The sequence below is a fragment of the Humulus lupulus genome, chromosome 9, assembly GCF_963169125.1.
Source record: "Humulus lupulus chromosome 9, drHumLupu1.1, whole genome shotgun sequence".
NCBI classification, from domain to species: domain Eukaryota; kingdom Viridiplantae; phylum Streptophyta; class Magnoliopsida; order Rosales; family Cannabaceae; genus Humulus; species Humulus lupulus.
This window is the reverse complement of record NC_084801.1, coordinates 44,377,054-44,386,647: the sequence shown is the minus strand read 5'-3', so window position 1 is coordinate 44,386,647 and position 9,594 is coordinate 44,377,054. Positions and strand designations below refer to the sequence as shown.

Sequence of the window (9,594 nt, the reverse complement as noted above, 5' to 3'; positions counted from 1 at the left end):
ATCTAGCTCATGCACCCCAGCTACCTTTCTGACTCCTGATGATCTTTCCTCAGACCACTGATGGTTGTTTGTAGCCATGTCCTCCAGCAATTCATAAGCACCAGCTGCGCTCTTGCTCATAAAAGTGCCACCCGCTGCAGCATCAATAATGGTTCTGGTTGTCGGACATAAACCATTGTAGAAATTCTGTACTAGCATCCACTGTTCTATGCCATGATGAGGACATCTTCTCAGGAGTTCCTTAAACCGTTCCCAAGCTTCATACAGTGACTCTCCGTCATTCTGGCAAAAGTTATTTATCTCTCCCCTCAATTTAGCAGCCTTTGACGGAGGGAAAAATTTGGATAAAAATTTCTGAGCCAGATCTTGCCAAGTGACAATGGAGTTTGGCTGCAGAGAATTCAGCCAACTTTTAGCTCTGTCCCTTAGAGAAAATGGGAAGAGCCTAAGCTTGATTGCGTCATCACTCACCCCATTATATTTGAAGGTTCCACACAATTCCAGGAAGTTGGACAAATGGGTGTGAGGATCTTCAGAGGGCAACCCATTGAATTGCACAGAGGACTGCACCATTTGTAAAATAGCAGGCTTGATTTCGAAGTTGTTGGCCTCTACAGCTGGTGGGCGTATACTATTTTGTACTCCCGTCAGAGTGGGTAGCACATAATCTCTCAGACTCCTCTCAGCGTTGGTCTGAGCCTGAACCCCTTGGACAACTCCTGGATTTAGACCATTCCTACCATCCCCATCATTCTGTGCCATCTTCACAGAATTCTGGGTCTCTCTCTTATTCTTTCTGATTTGATTGCAAGACTTTTCGATCTCGGGATTCAGAGGAACAAGTGTGGCTTTTCCTTTTCTGCCACGCATATACCAAAATTCACCTGAGATAGACAAATTAAGCAACTAAACAGATTAGAAACGAGAGAAATTAAAATCAAATTAGAATAAAAATTAATTAGACTGATATTGATAATTTTCAGTCCCCGGCAACGGCGCCAAAAACTTGTTGCGATAATTTTGCTATGCAAGTGCACACAGTCGCAAACTTGTAATAAAATGGTAAAACCAAGTATCGTCCTCAAGGACTGAATTATCAATTACCAGTCAATTAATCTCTTGTTCTATTTGATGAATTAAAATTTCTTGATTTTTGTAAAATACAGCAAAAGAATCGATAGAGTGCAGAAATAATAATCGACAATTAAATAGAATAATAACTAATAGTAAAAACTCGTAATTCAATCACTGAGAAACAATTAGGATATTCAATCTCATCAACTATCCTTCCTATTATTCCCTAATGCCAAGTATGAATTCTTCTTATTTTAACCTAATTCAATTAACAAGTTGAGACAGCAGCCTATAATCATTCTATGAATTATAAACTCAACCTAGGTGACAATTTCCTATATTTCTATGGTAAATTGAACCACAAAGGTAGCATTAAATTCCACAACTTAATAACAGTTACACAATTAATTCAGATACTTTCGTTCTAAATTAGAATTATGTCCAATATAACCACAGCATAATTAAATCTCACTTCTCAGATTTTGACTTAAAAAACATATATATATATATGACTAAAGATGGCCAATCAATAATCAATCTATAAGAACAGGTTATAAGGAATTGAAGAAGATTGAAGAAGAGGAAATTAAAATTGCATTAGGTCATAATAGAAATTCAAGTGATTCAATTGAACATCCTAAACAGAAAATTAGTTCATAGTCATAGTGCTAATCACAACAGAATTTAAAGATAACATCAAGAAGAAAAACATGTAAAAATACTCTAAGCTTGAGCCTTCAACACCAGAACTCCTCCCTTCGTCCGTACCTCCTTCTCTCTTCTTTTTCGTCCTTTAAAACCTAGGATTTTTAGATTTTAGAGAGGCGGGCCGCGGCTCTACATACACTATGCCGCAGCCCGTGTCAAAATTTCTGGGCAGACTATCCTTTCAATGCCGCGGCTCTCTGAAACCATGCCGCGGCCCGCATCATTGTCTTCTGGGCAGAATGCCCATCCATGCCGCGGCTCTACCTAGCCATGCCGCGGCCCGAAGATGTCCTCAAAAACCATGCTTCTGTTTCTCCCCCTAGCCGCGGCCCTACTTTGATCAAGCCGTGGCTCTTAAGGAATTCTTCAATTCTTCAAGTTTTCATCCCAAAATTTCACCAACACTTCCAAATTGTGTTGAGAACCATTCTTGATCAAAATATGATGAAAAACTCGATTATTTCTTCCCTTTCTTTGGAATTTCCTTCCACATGCTCAATTCTTCCTGATATTCACAAAAACAACCAAACAAAGCGTAAACCCGCGCTAAAACAAAGAAAAACAAAATAAAAGACTACTAAAAACATCACCAAAACATCATAAAAACTAGACTCATCAACGTGGCACGTCTCCCACTGGGAGACATTGAATGTATAGAGGGGTACATCCAACGTCTCCCACTGGGAGACGTGGGACACGTGGCACGTCTCCCAATGGGAGACGTTGGATGTACCCCTCTATACATTCAATGTCTCCCAATGGGAGACGTGCCACGTGTCCCACGTCTCCCAGTGGGAGACGTTGGATGTCCCCCTGGCCATTTAATGAATTTTGGGTCTTCTTCTTCCTCATAACACCAAACATAGAGAGCACACCAAACAGAGAGCACGAAAGGGGCTGCGATTTTAGGGTTTTCAAGGTTAGTTTTTTTTTAATTTTTATGAATTTTTGTTAATTATTTTGATAAAAAATCATAGGTTTAGCATTAGGATGAGTAATATACATGATTTTGTGTTAGTTTTACATTTTTATGCATTTTTTTCTATACATTGTTAGATTTATTTGTTTTTCCATGGAGGTATTTTATAGATTTAAGATTTCATAGTTTTTTTTAACTTAACCTATCACATTGTATATATTTCATTATAATATATATGTTCATGATTTTTTTTAATTTTTATCATTATTTATTTCGAAATTTAGATATATTTTTGTATGTATATTTAAACTTCTTTTTTTTTTTAAATTCTAACTATTTTGTAATATATATATAGTTATTATGTTAAAATAAATTTATTAAATAATTTTAAAAATATAAATATATGAAAAAATTTATGTTTTTGTTGATTATTGAGATTTTAGGTTATGAAATTTTTTATTGATTTTTTGTTTAGATTATAATTAGTGGCTCATTGGAGTTTTTTTTATTTGTTTACCAATCAATTACTTATTAGGAATTTAGTGATATTTGTTTAGTAATGTTTAACATATTAATTAATTTAATTTCGTAGGTTGTGATTTTGGTGGTGAGATTTTAGAGAGTACTTTGCATCAAAACTTCTATATCTATCAATCACACATTTGAGATAATTAAGTTTCTAAAATTATAATAATAAGTTATATATTGCTAGATATTTAGTGATATTTTATTTATTATTTATTAATTTATTTATATTGGTTTGTGGATTTAATAGCGAATTCGATTACTACTTGAAGTAATTTTGCTAGCTTTTGAATTATTAATTGCAAGAGGTAAATATATATTCTCTTACTTCTACTTTTAATATTATTAAACAAATGTTAGAAGAGTTTGAATATCTTAAATATTCATCCATAGTGAAGTAGGTTCTGAGATTAAAATTGTGTGCTGTGGTGATAACGGAAGGTTGAGAACTTGTGTGTATTAGTGAAGTAGGTTCTGAGAAATTTGACTGTGTGCTGCAGAGCTATAAGGAAGAAACTTATTGTATGTTGTTTGAATTGTTTGTTTTGCTATTCACATGTAGATGGTTAGGTCACTATTATAGGGGAAATGCTGCCCGATTTTATCTAGGATAATAAACAATTAATATTATATAGGCATTCTATAAGGAAGAAACTTATTGTATGTTGTTTGAATTGTTTGTTTTGCTATTCACATGCAGATGGTTAGGTCACTATTATAGGGGAAATGCTGCCCGATATTATTTAGGATAATAAACGATTAGTTGAGAACGGGCATTACTTGATTGAACATGCGAGTCCCGGGCATTACTTGAGAACGGTATTATTAATTAAAATTTACAAATTATTTTTGAAACTATAAATGTAATCAAATAATTAATTAATATATTTTACTTTATATTTCTTGCAGCTAACAAGCACATCATATACAGAGGCACAAATTGATGAGTTGCGACAAGAATGGGCGACATATATGTTGCCGATAATCCAAAGTTACCGACCTCGTTGATAGGTTTTTTTTTAATTTTTTAACTCTTTCTTCATACATAATGCAATATTTGTTCATTTTGAATATTTCTAACAAATATTGTATTTCTTGTATATATCTAACAAATATATTTTTTTCTTTCAATTTAAATTAATATTATTTCAATTTAATTAATTTAAATTTAGATTAAAATAATTTCAATTTAAATTAATATTATTTCAATTTAATTAATTATTAAATTAATTTCAATTTAGATTAAAATAATTTCAATTTAAATTAATATTATTTCAATTTAAATTAATATTATTTCAATTTAATTAATTATTAAATCAAATTAAAAAAATATTAATTATAAATTTATTTAATTTATTTTTTTTAAATGTGGGAGACTTTCAATGTCTCCCATTGGGAGACGTGGGAAGTGACTCACCTCTCCCAATGGGAGACGTGGGATGTCTCCTAGGGACTTCCCACGTCTCCCATTGGGAGAGGTGAGTCACTTCCCACGTCTCCCAATGGGAGAGGTGGAAAGTCAACGTTTGACTTTCCAGCTCTCCCAGTGGGAGACGTGGGAAGTGAGGCACGTCTCCCAATGGGAGACGTGGGATATATACCTACAATGACCCTAGCAACAACGTCTCACTAAGTGGGAGACATTGTAGACTTCCAATGTCTCCCAATTAAAGTCATAAAACATCTATTTTGTTGTAGTGGTTATCCTTAGAGGCAACTTGATAATCACTTGAATGTCATATTTCCAAGTCCCAACTCAAGCTGCTCACATCATTGTTAACCAGAGGTTCTACCGGGTTGTTTTTCCATTTATTCATTTGCCAGTTGTACCCCAGCTGATTGACTAGACTCATGCTAATTTTTAGGGTACAACATTTTCCCCTCATGCTCCTGCTCATGCTTGATGTCATCACTTTCTGACATGCATAGTAGGGCCTTTTAGGCTATTTCCATGTAAAATCGTGTTTGCCTACTACTCGAGTGTTGGACACGTGGTTGTCTGCAATTGGCGTCCGTTCGGGTTTCGAGGACTATGATAACTTTCCTGTCAACTTTTTGCTGCCCTATGGCTCATTTAATCTTGGCCTTTGGATCTCTAGTTGTCCCAATTGGATGGCCTGAATTAATTGTCAAAGTTTACATATAAATAGGGAGATTAGACCTGAACCTTGCCACCTTTGCATTCAAAAAACTTTCCTTTCAGAAACAAAATTTCCCTTTTTCTCTCAAACTTTTCCCAAAAACCTTCATCGCCCTTTAAACTTTCAGAATGTTTCAAGGAGCTTCCCATGGACATATCAACATTCTCTTTGAACGAACGTATAAATTGTAAGTATTTCATCATTTGGTGTGAATCTTTCATTTCATTATTTTCCAGTGAGTTTTTTTACTTTGAAAAACGTTCTTTGTTCAGTATCATTTAGGCTACGTCTAAGTTTAAATAGGGTTCGGTTTAGGCTTAATGAAGGAGACTAAGATTGTTTAGAAATAAGGTATTCAAAAACTGGGAAAATTTTCTGGGTTTTACAAATAAAATGTCACTAGTAAATTGATTAGAATACCTGTTTGGATGTAGAAGCCGAGAGGATTTTAGGTTTGGTTCTAGGTAGCTTAAGGGTCACGATTCCTTAATCGATTTTGCATTAAAATGCTTTCAAAAGAAAGGTAGTGGGTTTGACGAGTCTGACACATGAATCCCGAAGTATCAAGGAATTTCACGAATTCATAGCATGTGGCCTAGGACTAGGACACAACTTAGCTCGTGTAAATTTTGAATACCCATAAGAAAACCACTTAAACCCTCGGATCATCAAACCTTTATCGTCGTAGATAGTAATTGTCTTAGGTCGCAACTAATAGATCGTTTTGTCCTCAGGCGAGCTAAATCATGGCACCCCTAAAGAAAAACGTTGTGAGCTCCTTTACTCAGAGAAAGAACAAAGGCAAGCAGGCAGCGTCTGACTCTCCAATTCCTCATTTCGGTCCTGAGGTGGAGAGGGAACTTGTCGTCGTCCCCAACACTTTCTTTGAGGCCGAGCACATTGTATCCTGGATAATGACACAAGGGAAAGTTAACAAAATCCTGTTGAGCAATGGGATTCAAATGGGAGTTGATGGCCTCCTTGGGCGACCTCCGTTGGAAGGAGAGTGGAGTTGTGCGCCCCTCTCCATGATGACTATGCGGCTTGGAGTGATGAGCACCTAAAGGTGGATGCATTCCTCCCATTGGACCAGTACTTCGTAGATTTCCTGAACTACATCGAACTGGCTCCGTTCTAGCTCTCGCCAAATTCGTATCAACTTTTGGCGGGGTTAAAATATTTGTTTCTGAGGCACGAGTGGGAGGTCCCCACCCCGGTTGATATTATGTATTTCCTCTACCTTAAGGCCAGTCATGATCAGAAGGGGCGAGGAGACGATTTTACTACCTCACTCGTTTCCCCAACTCAGTATTCGTCATCGAGCTCCCCAACCACCCAAATAACTATAAAGACCTATTCTTTATGTCAAATGGGTTCAAGAACTGGGAGCACCGATACTTCAACTTCCCTCATAAGTCCTCTAACTTTATGAATTTAGCACATGAATTCTTTTATCACTTTCACTTTTTTTTATTTAATTATTCTAACTGAGTTCATTCCTTGTGCAGCTATGTTCGAGAGGACAGAGCTGTCTAAGACCCTTGGGGTTCAATACGAGACACTATCTAGTCTTCCTCCGAAGGAGAAAGACTTCCATCAGGTTGTGAATGACGCCACCATGTTGGCTTGCAACTTGATCAGCACAGGCCCAACACCATATAGAGAATTAGATCGGGTTGTTGCTAGTTTTTGGCTAGTTCAGTTCAACCCCCACCAGCTCGTTATTCACCATCCTACTGACCTGGATCTAAACACAACACTCCTTCAGTGTGTGGATCATTTGGTAGTACGCTATGACCATATCTACCCCAAACATACCATTGTGGTTTACAACAATCTCCATTTTAGGTCCTCCATTTTTGAGGAGTATGGGACAAACCGTAGGAACTGTACTTCCTTGCGACAGGGTGTATTCTCCCCTGGTTTTAGGCAGTATGTAGATGAGTCTAGCCTGGAGGAAGAACCTGAACCCCGGAAGGAATAATTCTTGACTCTCCCCCACCTCCATTAATCCAGGAGTTAGAGGTTATGCCTAGCACAGTCTATAACCCCGAGCTAATAGTAGTAGATTCCTTCCCTGGCTCAGAGGGTAGGGTTCTTACTCTTATTCTTATCTTTTGCATTAGTTTGACTAATTATTTCTTATATATGAATCTTCTGCTCATTCTTTTTCATGCGAAGATATGGACTTGCATGATGCCTGGGGTCTAAGGGGTGCCTTCAAGGCTGATGGGGTCGGAACTTCCACCAAGCCTCCCGTCTAAGACAAAGACGACAACTCCACTCGGAAGCAGCCACAAAAGAATCAACCCCCAGCTCCGGTGACAACAGTCGCGGTTCTCCAAGCTCCGCCTTCTCTTCCTCGGCATGTACCTCCCTTAATTCCTCAAGTGATCCAACGCGAGGCTCCCACCATTCAGATCCCAGTTAAGCCACTCGACCTGGCAAGGATCCTTGAGACGTTTCAGGGAACTGTATACGAGATGGTGAGCCATATGGTTGGCCTGTTTGGAGTGTGTCCTAAAAGCATGTAAAGACATTTTTTTTTTCTGTGAATAAATAAATACGATGGTTTATTATTATTGTCATATTTAGATTGTTAAATTATTGTTTGAATAATTTTGTAAATATCAGAAAAATTCCATATTCATTATTGAGGATGTGATCTTGTATTAGTAAGAGAGAATTATTATCACATGAATGAATAAAAATAGTCAACAACAACAAATTAAAGTTATGGAATTCTTTAATTGGAGTTGTAAGTACGGTTTACTGAGTATCATAATGATACAAATAATCTAGATTCGGATTATTGATGTGGAAAGACATCTCGGTAAAGGTGATTTATGTAATATGATTATATATGACATGGACCAATATGAAATAGAGTCTTTATCCAAAAACCATTTAACAATAAAGACTTGTAATTTATATCATAACTGATGATCATTTATAGATCAACCTAAATCCTGAGTGTTCATGAACTCCTGTTCATGTTTATTAAATCTTTTGATTCATTCGTTAAGGTCTCTTCAAAGAATGAGGCTAATGACTTTTGTTTTGGAGATTTAATATCATGGATGGATGGGAACATGTATCAACAATACAGAATCTAATCTTTCCTAACGGATCGTATATTAGTTCCCTTAAGGGTTAATTCTGGAACTAAATGATTTTGAGCTCAAATCTATAATTAGATTATAGATTAATTATTCACTAGTAAATTAATGGTACTTAAGGAATAAGAAGTAAATTAGAAAGGTTAAATGGTAATTCTCCCATTCTAATTTATGAACTAATTAATTAGAGGGTTGAACTATTGATAGATGGTTATATCAATGGACGACTTAAGAAAAAGATTTATGTAAAAGTATATCTATAACATAAAGAGTGCAATTATGAATTTATAGTGGAGTAATATTAGAATTAATAAATTAACTATTATAATTAAAGAGTTTAATTATTTAGTTTCAATTTATTGGAGCTTAATGTTATAGGTCCATGGTCCCCGAAATGGCTCAAACAATCACTGTCAAAGGCAAATACAAAAAATGGGCAAAAAGGACTTATGTGATAAGTAAAATATTTTTCTATGTATCAAACATAATTATTGTTTAATTATGTGTAATTAATTAATTAATTATTTGATTTATCAAAAATATAATTTATTTTGAATTAATTTATTTTTGGGATTTTTTGTATTTAAATAATAATAAAAATTGGGAAAAATCACATGCCATCACAGGCATGTGGTACACGTGTGGCACAGTGCATAGGCACTGTACTACACGCATAAGAGATGGACTTAGTCTCTTGATTCCACAATTTTAGTTATTTAAATATTAAATAAATAATGAGATATTTTAATATGATTAAAATATTATTATTTAAACAAAAATCTGATAACTGATCAGTTATTTTGAATTTGTTTAAAATAACAAATATTTTAATATATTGGATATTATTAAATATTGGATATCAGTTTTCACAGAACGTAACTTTTCAGGGATAGAAAAATATCTAGGAATCTCTCTCAGAGAAAGAGAACAGTGACAAAAACAAAGGTCATTGTTCTTCACAAAACCTAGGTCCAAACTTTATCAGATCTCATGTGTTGAGAACATCTAATAAATAGTTATTGCCTATTATTTGTATAGCGAGCCCACACTCGTTCTTTGTGTGCCTGAGAACATTTTGGAAGATCTTGGTGTGAGATCTCAAGGATTC

The 9,594-nt window shown here is 35.4% G+C and overlaps 1 non-coding gene across 1 annotated transcript; it reads left to right on the top strand.

Annotated features, from left to right (window-relative positions):
- Positions 1-208: 208 nt before the first annotated feature.
- On the top strand, positions 209-315 carry LOC133802831 (small nucleolar RNA R71). Its single transcript, XR_009877577.1, has one exon. It is a non-coding gene; the product is annotated as a small nucleolar RNA R71 (small nucleolar RNA).
- Positions 316-9,594: the final 9,279 nt, after the last annotated feature.